The sequence below is a fragment of the Grus americana genome, chromosome Z, assembly GCF_028858705.1.
Source record: "Grus americana isolate bGruAme1 chromosome Z, bGruAme1.mat, whole genome shotgun sequence".
Lineage (NCBI taxonomy): Eukaryota > Metazoa > Chordata > Aves > Gruiformes > Gruidae > Grus > Grus americana.
Genome location: NC_072891.1, coordinates 10598365 through 10611407, shown reverse-complemented (window position 1 = coordinate 10611407; position 13043 = coordinate 10598365). Strand labels below are relative to the sequence as shown.

The window sequence follows — 13043 nt, the reverse complement described above, 5'->3', positions numbered from 1 at the left end:
TAAGAAGGGTAAAAAGGAAGACCCAGGGAACTACAGGCCGGTCAGTCTCACTTCCGTGCCTGGCAAGATTATGGAGCAGACCCTCCTGGAGACTATGCTCAGGCACATGGAAAACAAGGAGGTGATTGGTGACAGCCAACACAGCTTCACTAGGGGCAAATCGTGCCTGACAAACGTGGTGGCCTTCTAAGATGGGGTTACAGCATCGGTGGATAAGGGAAGGGCAGCTGACGTCATCTACCTGGACTTGTGCAAAGCATTTGACACTGTCCCGCATGACATCCTTGTCTCTAAATTGGAGAGACATGGATTCGATGGATGGACCACTCGGTGGATAAGGAATTGGCTGGATGGTCGCACTCAAACAGTTGTGGTCAATGGCTCAATGTCCAAGTGGAGAATGGTGACGAGTGGCATCCCTCAGGGTGGTCAGTACTGGGACCGGCACTGTTTAACATCTTTGTTGGTGACATGGACAATGGGATCGAGTGCACGCTCAGCAAGTTTGCCAATGACACCAAACTGTGTGGTGTGGTCGACACGCTGGAGGGAAGGGATGCCATCCAGAGGGACCTTGACAGGCTGGAGAGGTAGGCCTGTGCAAATTGCATGAAGTTCAACAAGGCCAAGTGCAAGGTCCTGCATGTGGGTCGGTCCCAAGCACGACTATAGGCTGGGCAAGGAATGGATTGAAAGCAGCCCTGAGGAGAAGGACTTGGGGGTATTGATTGATGAGAAGCTCAACATGAGCCGGCAGTGTGCACTTGCAGCCCAGAAAGCCAACCGTGTCCTGGGCTGCATCAAAAGAGGTGTGACCAGCAGGTCGAGGGAGGTGATCCTGCCCCTCTACTCTGCTCTTGTGAGACCCCACCTGGAGTACTGCGTCCAGCTCTGGGGGCCCCAGTACAGGAGAGACATGGAGCTGTTGGAGCGAGTCCAGAGGAGGGCCACGAAGCTGATCAGAGGGCTGGAGCACCTCTCCTGTGAGGACAGGCTAAGAGAGTTGGGGTTGTTCAGCCTGGAGAAGAGAAGGCTCTGGGGAGATCTAATTGTGGCTTTCCAGTACCTGAAGGGGCCTACAGGAAAGCTGGAGAGGGACTGTTTATCAGGGAGTGTAGTGACAGGACAAGGGGGAATGGGTTTAAGCTGAAGGAGGGTCGATTTAGATTAGATGTTAGAAAGAAATTCTTCCCTGTGAGAGTGGTGAGGCACTGGAACAGGTCGCCCAGAGAGGTTGTGGATGCCCCATCCCTGGAAGTGTTTCAGACCAGGTTGGATGAGGCTTTGGGGAACGTGGTCTAGTGGAGGGTGTCCCTGCCCACAGCAGGGGGCTTGGAACTAGGTGATCTTTCAGGTCCCTTCCAACCCAAACCATTCTATGAATCTATTCTGTGATTCTATGACACTGTAACGCAGACTGATGCTTTGCATTCTGCTACAAAAGAATCTAAATCACTCTTTGATCTGATTGTTCCACTTCTTACCACTTCCCAGATATTTGTCTCATCAAAACATTTTATCAGCAGTGATTTTCTGTTTATTTCTTCTTCATGTATGAACACATAGATTAGCATTATACCTAGTTATTAATGACTTTTGATATGCTTGCCTCAGAGGCATCTGATTGCTACATTTTATTTCCTGCTTTTTTTCCCCCAGCAGCCTCTTTTAATTAATACAATGTAGTCATGGAAAACTCCTTACAGCTATTAAAAAGTCACATAGCAGAAACAGCACTCATAAATTAATACAGAACAGGCCATGTCCTCCAGGGTCTTCCTTTTTGATTGTGGGGGTACTCAGTGTCCATAAAAATGTTCTTCCACAATTCACAAGTAAGACTTACATATTCCCTTTTTAATTTTTTCTCTGTGCTTATTTTGTTGATGCTTATTTTCTGTATTGTAATACTCCCTTACAGTAGCAAGTTTGCATATTACTTAGTGGGTCTTCAGTCTATCTGATACAACAAATATAATCAATTAAAATCACTGGCATCTAAGCAATTAACTTTTAATTCTGTGATTGTCTCTTTTTTTTTTTTCTCAACAGAAATCCACTACTGATAGTTAGATATCACTATTATATCAACTACCATTAATAACTGGCATCACCAGCATTTGCAAAAGGTGAGAGTCTTTCAACTTGCAGTATAAATATCCAAAACTTCAATAAATAATACATTCACAGCTAAAAGGAAACACTCAGCCACCATAGTGGCACAACACAGTTCTCAAACCTGTTACCAGAAAGTCAGAGTGAACCTCCTGGGTCTTTCACCATTGAAGACGTATTTAATTTTATCAACTTCAGATCAGTACTGGGCACATGCCTCTGAACGGGCATGCTGGAATCTGTTATAGCATTTTAGTGCTTTATACAAATGTAGGCCACACAGCAAACTGAATCCAGACTGCGATATGAACTTCTCTTTGAGGTGTGTGGGTCACACGAATCTCTCTCAGCCTTTTACTGTGGGGTTCCAAAAGGCTGAAGCTCACTGCTGAACCCGGTCCAGCACACAGGCCATGATGTGACTGGGGAGCTGCAGCCTCTCCAGAACAGTCCCCTCACATGAATCACACATGCACACAGCCTTATACAAGACAAGGAATTTCATCTAAGCAATCTAAAATGTTTTTTCTCTCTCTGACAAGGTCTTCAATCTCTATTCTCAATATAAAAATAAATTCATGTAGCTTAGAGAAAGATTACCAGGAACTCCCCTCCCAGAAGTCTTCTCTGCCTGTTCTGGGAATGTAATTTAAACATACGAACATCTCCAAAGCCTGAAAGAGACTTCCTGTGAGCTGGTTCAGAGATCTGAATTTGTCAGGTAGTATTCAATCCTCTTAGTGCTTTTACTTAAAGCTCTTCAGTCATTCACCAGATGATATTGAATTTAATAGCAGCTTGTTATGTAAATCCAGTCCAGACTACCTTCCAAATGCTGCATCACAATCTTAAATCTACCACTGCAGAGGAGACAATTACCCACAAACAAACACCCAGTACAATTTCTAAAACTGACTCTCCTTAAGCCCACAGCCAAGACCGTTAAATCAGAATTTTCAGGCTTTTAGGGTTCTCCTCCTCAAACATACCTTCTGTCCTTGTCACAAGGATTGCCTGTCATCTATAGGACTTTGCTCTCAACTGTGCCAGGAATTACACTGCATGCAATCTTCATTAAGTGGACTAAGTTTAGTCCTCAAACCCAGGTTTTAAATAAAGTATGATCTTGCATGGAGATGGACTAATAATTTTCTAAAATCCTTTTCAGTTCTCTAAGACTTTCTAATGTATCTGTGAGTTTCAGAGAGCTGGATTCCATAAGTTGTTATTTCCATAATTTCACTGAAATCTCACAGAAAACTTGAAGGATTTATGTACATTTCAAGATCAACAAAACATTATAGCTTCTAACAAGGAGTTAACATCAATTAATGATCACAGACCTTATCTGTATGCAGTGATATTCTTTCAGTGTGAGGAACCCAGTTCTGCTGAATTATCTCCCCTATTACTTAGATCCCCAGTCCTATGGAGAGGGTAAATGTCTTGTCAAAGCTGCCATCCTTCTTGTCAGGATGACTGATGAAATAATTGGGCTAACAAGAATATATCTGTGTATTCCTTTGGCATTCAGTTAAGTACATCATAATATTTGATTTAATAACTTATATGACATGGAATTAGCAGAGCACATACTAGCTGGATTAAAAACTGGTTCACTGCCATAGCCTAAAGAAGAGCTGTAAACAGAAAGAAAAATGAACAGAGATGGTTTCCAGGGCAGATTCCCAGGCATCAGTTTTTAGTCGAGCACTGGTTAATATTTTTAGTTTGATTTACATAATGATATAAAATGTTTGCTGAGAGAGCCTAAAGATGACAGAGCAGTGGGTGGCATGCATCAGAGAGAGACTAGGTGAGTATGCCTGGTTATGGCATTTGCACTCAAGAAGAATGTGGGTACATTGGACAAAGGTTAGACAAAGTTCACTGAAATAACATTGCAGATGGAAAACAAATCTTGAGTATGGCTTGGTGAGTTCAGCCTAAAGAAGAGAAAAATGAGAGACGTCTTCATCAATGCATGTGGGCACTTAGAACGCTTACGGAGGAGGGAGTGGCCGGAAAGGCTTTTTTAAGCTTGCTGCCGAGATAATAACAAGTTTCAATGGCTGAAAATTTAAGTTAGACAATTTCAACCTTGCAATGAGATACCATTCACCAGGGGGCAGACCAGTTCAAAGTTGGAACTGTATAGCAGGGGAGACGAAGGACTCAAAATCAGATGAAGTTTTGACAAGAAAATTGACATTCTAAAAGATATGCTTTCACCCAGCTTTTAAGAAAAATCCTCCAACCAGCCCAGGAAGGCAGGATGGGATCCAGCCCTGTTGTCCATTACTTTCTTTCTTGACTCCAAGAAGATCGCCCTCCTCATGCTCAGAACACCTATAGGCTTCCCTTAGGAGAGTTATGATCACAACTTATGCTTCAATGTTCTGATTGCTCTTCTATCAGGATCAGAAAGAAATGTTTTTCTGATACCTAACCCAGCTCCCAGATTTGCATTTTCTGCAAGCGTATCTCAATCAACAGACTGTCCATAGCTGAAGAGAAGGGACTTTGCAGGACAGGGCACAATTCTGCAGTTATACAAGTACCTTCTGATGCCTGGCAAAAGCGTCTTGCTTATACATTCAGGATCCTACACTGTATGTCAGAGAGTATCTGCCCTGACTCAGGTTGCCGAGACTTTAATGGTTCAATGTCTCTCCACAGAATCATGAGGTACAATTTGCTCTCAGAAAACATCAGGGTGTAGGGTACCTAATAAATTTTCTTCCCTTGGGAGAACCTCAGTATGGGGTACCTTGGCCTCTCCTATCAGGAGAGGGCTTGCAGGCCCTGATCCTGATAGGGGACTTCAACCACCCAGACATCTGCTGGAAAAATGGCACAGTGAACTGCAAGCAGTCCAGGCAACTACTGAAGTCTGTTGAGGAAACTTCCTAGTACTTCCTAGGTGACGGCAAGCCCAATCAGAGGAGAGGTACTGCTGGACCTGTTGTTCACTAGTGCAGAAGAACTTATCAGAGGGATCAAGCCTGGAGGTAGCCTGGGCTGCAGCAGTCATTCCCTGATAGAATTCTCAGTCTTGAGGAGTACAGGAAGTAGAGTCAGGACCCGACACCTCAGAAAGGCAAACTTTCAGCTGTTTGGGGCGCTAGTGCTTGTGATCCCTTAGGAAACTGCCCTCATAGATAAAGGAGCAAACAAAAGCTGGGAGGTATTTGAAGAAATTTTTCTTAGGGTGCAAGAGCGCTCAATCTTGACATGCAAGAAGTCAGGCAGGGGAGGTAGAAGGCCTGCTTGTCTAAGTCAAGACCTCTTAACCAAACTAAAAAATGAAACCAAAATGCATAGGCAGTGGAGGTAGGGATATACATCCTGGGGAAATTATAGAAATATGGCCCAAGAGTGCAGGGAGGGAATCGGGAAAGCCAAGGCACAGCTGGAGCTGAGCTTGGCTAGGGACGTAACAAATAACAAGAAGGGTTTCTTCAGGTACATAGGACAATAAAGGAAGATGAAAGAAACTGTATCCCCCCTGACAAGTGAAGCAGGAGACCTGGCTACAGTGAACATGGAGAAGGCCAAGGTACTCAAAACCCTTTTGCTTCAGTAAGTGCTCTAACTACGCCACCCAATTCACAGAATCCAAAGGCAGGGACCAGGAGAATGAAGTACTGCCCACTATAGGAGAAGATCAGGTTCAAGATCATATACGGAACCTGAATGTGCACAAGTCCATGGGACCTGATAAGATACATCCAAGGGTCCTGAGGAAACTGGCAGATGAAGTTGTTAAGCCACTATCCATCATATCTGAGAAGTCATGGCAGTCCAGTGAAATTCTCACTGACTAGAAAAGGGGAAACATAACCCCTATTTTTTAAAAAGGGAAAAAAAGAAGACCCAGGGAACTACAGGCCGCTCAGTCTCACCACTGTGCCTGGCAAGATCGTGGAGCAGATCCTTCTGGAGACTATGCTTAGGCACATGGAAAATAAGGAGGTGATTGGTGACAGCCAACACAGCTTCACTAAGGGCAAATCATGCCTGACAAACTTGATGGACTTCTACAACAAGGTTACAGCACTGGTGGATAAGGGAAGAGCAAGTGACATCATCTACATGGACTTGTGCAAAGCATTTGACACTGTCCCACATGACATCCTTGTCTCTAAATTGGAGAAACATGGATTTGATGGATGGACCACTTGGTGGATAAGGAATCAGCTGGATGGTCGCACTGCATGTTGTGGTCAACTACTCAATGCTCAGGTGAAGACCAGTAAAGGGCGGTGTCCCTCAGGGGTTGGTATTGGGACCAGTATTATTTAACATCTTTGTTGGGGACATGGACAGTGGGATTGAGTGCACCCTCAGCAAGTTTGCCGATGACACCAAGTGGTGTAGTGTGGTCGACACGCTGGAGGGAAGGGATGCCATCCAGAGGGACCTTGCCAGGCTAGAGAGGTGGGCCTGTGCGAACCTCATGAAGTTCGACAAGGCCAAGTGCAAGGTTCTGCACGTGGGTTGGGGCAATCCCAAACATGGATACAGGTTGGGCAATGAAGAGATTGAGAGCAGCCCTGAGGAGAAGGACTTGGGAATATTGGTGGGTGAGCCAGCAATGTGTGGTCACAGCCCAGAAAGCCAACCATATCCTGGGCTGCATCAAAAGAAGCATGACCAGCAGGTCTAGGGAGGTGATTCTCCCCCTTTACTCCACTCTTGTAAGAACCCACCTGGAGTACTGTGTTCAGCTCTGGGGCCCCCAGCATAAGAAAGACATGGAGATGCTTGAGTGAGTCCAGAGGAGGGACATGGAGATGATCAGGAGACTGGAGCACCTCTCCTATGAGGACAGGCTGAGAGAGCTGGGGTTGTTCAGCCTGGAGAAAAAAAGTCTCTGGGGAGACCTTATAGCAGCCTTCCAGTACCTGAAGGGGCCTACAGAAAAGATGGAGAGGGACTCTTTATCAGGGAGTCTAGTGATCGGGTGAGTGGTAACAGTTTTAAACTGGAAGAGGGTAGATTTAGATTAGATATTACGAAAAAATTCTTTACTGTGAGGTTGGTGAGACACTGGAACAGGTTGTCCAGAGAACTTGTGGATGACCCATCCCTGGAAGTGTTCAAGGCCAGACTGGATGGGTCTTTGGGCAACGTGGTCTAGTGGAGGGTGTCCCTGACCATGGCAGAGGGGTTGGAACTAGATGGTCTTTAAGGTCCCTTCCAACCCAAACAATTCTATAATTCTATAATTCCTTACTTGTGCCTCTCAAATTCATACTTGGCAGAGAAATAATTTGCTAGAAAACAAAGTATTTGGCCTATCAGAAGTTTTGGGGCTTGGGACAGGCTGTGTGTGAACCTAAGTGTTGTGTAATATGGAGCTGATCTTAATTTTCATTAAATCTTTTGAGTGAATAGTGGATTGGGAATTCTCTACTAATTATTTTCCCACTGTTTGCTTTCTAGACAGAGGGGGCCCAGGCTTCTTGCACAAAAAGAGGGAGAGGAAAACAGCATACCTCCAGACATACTCTCTCAGTCCCTGCAAGATGACATTTCCCCTCTACATGTGCACTAGTTTTGCTACTAGTCATTTTTTAATTCTGATTTCTAATTTAAATGCCTGATTCTGCAAATACTCATCACCAATTACAGTGTGTAGTAATGAATCTTCCTTTCAGTTGCCTGTGCAGGATCAGATCCTGGCTGAGAAGCTGTCTGCAAGGTAAGAGGAGCATGTTACTTGACCATGCCAATCTTATTTGACATTCATCTTGCTATCTTGTCTTCACTACCCTTTCTGGAGTGCTACTGAGGAGCTAGCTCCTTGAGGAGCTGTACTTCACCCTTTAGTGCTAAGTGCTCATGGAGCACTGAGGATGGATAGATTCAATTGACTTGAAGAGTGGCAGAACTGCTGACGAATGAGACCTCCAGCAGAGCAAGCAATGCCTACAAAGCACAGAGGTGAGCAAGAAGCTGCAGTTTTGACTTGCTTGTTAAAGCCACCTGGCTCATTTTCTGCTCTGCCTGTTCCCTCTGAAGCACTCTGAGCGTGTCTCATTTGGGAATATCCTTATTGCAATGACCTTCCATAAGTCTCAGTTAGTGAAGGGTAGCAAATAAAAGACTGTCCATGTTCATCTGGCAGTGCACTTGACAAATGGGAAAATACAAGATTGTCCAGTAAGTACATCCAGTCTCCCTCTGTTTAACTGTCACTGCGTTGTAAGAGAGTGCAGCAAGAGCTGGCCCGTGGTCTTAGTGTTTAACCATGACTTCTCAGCACCGGCGAGCCTCAGAACAACTATTAAATACCAGCTCATTTCTGTGAAAGATCTTGCCCAGATTTTACATCAATTTAGCTTAGTCACAAGTCATAACAGCTGTTACTGTGGATGCAGTCACATCAGTATAAGGATCCTGTACTAGCATTGCTCGTGCTGATTTTACACAAGAAAGCTAGAGCAGTATAGGCATCTTTACGCAGTCTACTTCTGTCTACCTGAGGCCCCATTTCAGACCCAGCACTGTAAAGAACCAGGTAAATACCTTTGCCAGATACCTCAGATTGCCAGTGCTTTGGGTGTGAGACCATACTCCTCACCCATCCTTGTGAATGGCAAGTTACAACCACTCCATGCAAAGAAACAGTAGGATAAAATACATTTGCCATACAGATACTGTTTTTCCCTACTCACCTCATGTACTGACAGATGGAGGTGCACATAAAAAGCCATCTCTGAAGGCTGTCAGAGGCACACTTGCTTCTGGAACATGAACTGAGGTGCTTATTAAGACCTGAGTTTGTGTTCGTGGTGCTCCCATCAGCAAGGCAGAATGCAAGCCCAACACCCATCACAGTCTTTTTGAGCTCTGCACTGCAGGCTGTCAGACTAGCCAGAAACCCAGCAATTTCGTTTATACAAAAACAAAAACAGAAAGACAGCTCCTCCTGATGGGAATAAAAATTAATTCCAGCCAAGCAGCATAGATCCTGAATTGCAAATTACAATGACAATATTTCCTTGTTCCGAAGAGACTGCCTCATGCCAAAGAAACACCATTAGCATTAGAAACCCCATCCAAATAAATCACTGGTGAAAACTCCAGAAATGGGATACAAAAGCGAGGGAGAGGGTAGGGCCCTCTTTGTAAAGAACTTGCCACACTGGAGTGAAATGGACCCACAGTAAACAAGGGACCTTTTGTTTCAAAAAGTTTATTCTGGGCAGTAGGACAAATGTGTTACTTGTATCCTGGCAGTGCTCCCAAATGCATGCTGAACAAAAGACTGGTGATGTAATAATGGAGACCACAGCCTCAAAGATCTGGGCTCTGCTCCTGGCTCTACCCCAGCCCCTGTGTTACTCCAGCATTATTTCTTCTGGCCAGATTCATCTCGCCTCACTTTAGCCATCAAAGAGACAGGAATCTAGGCTAGGTGCTCTACCTAGGCTTACTGTACAGTCCATGGGGAGAGACCACCCCTTCCAGAAGGCTACTTAGCCTCTTGGTCACCAGGCTTATGGCAGGATGGATGGCCTTTGGATGTGCTGATCTCTCACTGCTGACTAAAGGGGAAGCTTAGGGCAGAGAATCAGCTCCTAGCTGTTAGCTGGCTAAGATGAACTATGCCCTCTGTGCCTGCTATGAAAATGGGATACGAAGTCTTCTGGATCTCTTGCCCATTTAGATGGCAAGCCACTGACTCAGGGGCTGCCTTCCTCTGTATCTATGTATTGCTCTTGGTACAATGGACCCTGGCAGAACTAACACAAACAATGAATACTTCTGCACAACCCAGAGAGCACACATTAGGGTCTTGCTTGGTGCAACAAGTTAGAACAACTGTCTGAACAGGCTAAGTGGGGAGGTTACTACCCTTGAGCTTGTATCTGTCCTCCTGTGCCTGGGTGGCCAGGCAGTGAGAAGGCACTGCCTGATTCTTATGCTCTCTCAGCACAGGGGATGTTAGCACAATAAGGTTTTGCTGTGCTGTACAAAGTGAGGAATATCCTGAGCACTTCTCACCATGCTTTATTTTGCAAAGGCTGATCCTAATCTGCTCTCTAGACTAGCTGCTGCCTGCTGAATAAAACAGATTGTCAGGCCAATTCAGACTTCTTGGCAAACTAAGAGGAACATTTCCAGGGCTCAGATGGAGTGAACTTCAAGAGAAAGATATAATTTTAAGAGGAAAATGAAAAATTCCAATATTGCAAGCAGAATGCAATCCTTGCTAGTATAAATGAAAACAACCCATCTGCTTTCATTGTCAGAACACAGAGAAATATGTGAGAATGACTATTTGGGATCACACCAAAGGTCCCTGTAGCCAAGTATCTTATCTCCAAGAGTACTAAGTAGCAACTGCTTAAATACTGTAAGAATGTCAGCAAATATAGGTCTATTCCCTTGTATGTACTCAAGAGCTTCCAGCAACTCCCAGTTACAAACTTACTGAATCAGATGGTTTGTCCTTCCACAGCAAACTGGGCCTCCATGAATTTATCTAACCTTTTGAATCCATGTGTATCTCTGTCCTCCACATCACAAAGGAAGAAAGAAAAGTTCCACAATTTCATTATGTATCATATTATTCTGTTTTAAATTTGTCTTAGTCCTGCTACTCAATAATTTCATAAGTTCTCCCTCATTCTTGTGTTATGGGTCATAATGAACATTTGACCTCCGTTCACTTTCTCCATGCCACTCAGGATTCTACGGACCTGTACCAAGTCTCTCTCTTGTCTGTGGTAAGAGTCCTAGTCTGTTTATGCTCTCTGATTCAAAGGTAATTATATATATTTCTGTTCATCCTTTCTGCCCTTTTCTGGACCCTTTTCCAATCCTTCCACAGTGTAACACATTCTTCTTTGGAGTTCACAGCCAGAACTGCACACAGTAATCAAGATGTCAGTTTATCACGAATGGTTTTGTTCTCTTTTTATTTTTCTATTGTTGTTCCTACAGTTGCTTTATATGTAGTTTTCTATTTTGTTTCCACTTTATCTAGAATTTTTGTTTTTCTTTCATAGTAATTCCCATCAATTTTTGTTTTGCCTTTTTGAATATTGCTGAGCACTACCAATGTTTGAAAAGAAACACATACTTGAATGACTTCAAGATCACTTTGCTGAATAACAGCAATCTCCTGGGAGCCCAGTGCTGAGATTTTTATCCCCCACACACTAAATTTCTGAACAATTAATTTAACTAATCATTTTATCACAGCAGAGAGCCTCATTGTTCATTCAAAAAAGGTGTTCCCTTAAAATAAATACCAAACAACTTGTCTTGGTAGTTCAGAATATTCACAATAGTTTCTAACTTTTTCAGCCCAAAGAATGCTAGCAAAAATGTCCACCTGTAATTTTCAAGCACATACAGATCAACTGAGATGGCTATTGGGCAAAGATGTAGCTACTGGTAAGGCCCTCTCTTAGGCTCTCCCACTTTCTGTCCTCTACAAAGAATTCCGAGAGTTGGGGTACTTTGGGTAAAAATTTTAGCGCCTAATCATGCTATCTGAAATTCTCAGCCGCTGGTTAATTGCAATACCATGACTGACCTTTATTTCAAGCCAGATGGACAATTATTAGTGCCCTACGAAAGAGTCAGCTTTTACTTAAATAAATAAAATACTAACACTCAGAGAAAAAGGACAACTCTCCTGCTAGAGACAATGGGGAGACAGACTGAGTCAAAACATCTAGTCCTTCTCACAAATCTAATGACTGTAGTCTGACTGTTCTGCAGTCTGTCCTCTTCTTGCAGCAAGGAGAAGGCTCTGCCGCCTTTGTGATACTGTTCTTTTCTCAGCCCCTCTCTGCTTTATGTCGGAGTTAATGGTAAGACCTAGGGAGATGTCTTTGCAAGGAGCAGATGCCCTGGAGATGTGCAGGTGGGGTACTGCTGTGATCTTCATAAGCTGTGAGAAAAAGCCAGTGGAGACTGAAAACAGTTTGGGATGTTGGTCACTCACCTCTATTCCCTTGCTAATTAAAAACATCTGATGTAAAGTTGAAGCTTTAAGGTCACTGTTCACTACATAAAAATGCCAGCAATGTCACTCCACAGCAGCTACTAACAGTGGAGAAGAGCAGAGTCCTGGCAAGTCCCAGAGGCACCTTCAGGGGATCTGAGAAATTTATTGAGTAGTCTTCTGGGAGGATAACATTGAGGAGCCAACACTACCTGGGCAAGAAAGACCCCAGGAAAACTTTTCTCACAACTGGTCTCCTCCCTTTGGGAATTTCCCTGGGAAGCAGTTGTCATGAAGGGGGAACTACCAGAATCCTGTCCCCTGCCAAAGCAGCTATTCACAATAGTCAGCACTACAGGTAGAGCTAGAAAATAGAAGAGAATGAGAGAATGGAAGAGAGAATGTTTATTCACAGTGACAATACTATCCAATCTACGCAGGAGTAAAGGGGGAGGTGAAGGCAAGAATTCAGAATACAGCAGTCAGTGTGTCTGTAAGCAACAAGAGATACTGAACAGAAGGAAATGCAAGGCTGTTGATATGATTCCCATGTTGTAAAAAAAAAAAAAAGATAAACTGAGCAGTAGATGTAATGCATACAGCAAAACAACAACAAAAATAGGTGAGAAAATATCAACACATTAGAATTCTTTTCCATTTCCTGAATGTAAAAGCAGTAATACTGGAGAGAGATTAACATGGGAGTAACAAAGGAACCCCTGAACTTTACGTTCACTGCTACTCAAAATTATCCCCTGTCCAATCCCAGACACTACAGCAGGGAAAGTGCCTTTTCACAACATTCAGGCCTGATGTGCCCTGGAGAGCTTATCCTTTGAGACAACCCTGGAAGGTGTCTCCTAACAAGAAAGCAACGCGTTTACTCTTAAAGAAGTCTCTTATGATTAGCTTCTGGCAAAATATAATATACCTCATCTTTCAGCAATTAGAAGGGCAG

The 13043-nt window shown here is 43.8% G+C and overlaps 1 protein-coding gene across 3 annotated transcripts in view; it reads right to left on the bottom strand.

The window, feature by feature from the left end:
- Window positions 1-13043, bottom strand: part of DNAI1 (dynein axonemal intermediate chain 1) — a 157361-nt gene that overhangs the window by 103078 nt on the left and 41240 nt on the right. The gene's annotated exons all lie outside the window — the stretch shown is intronic.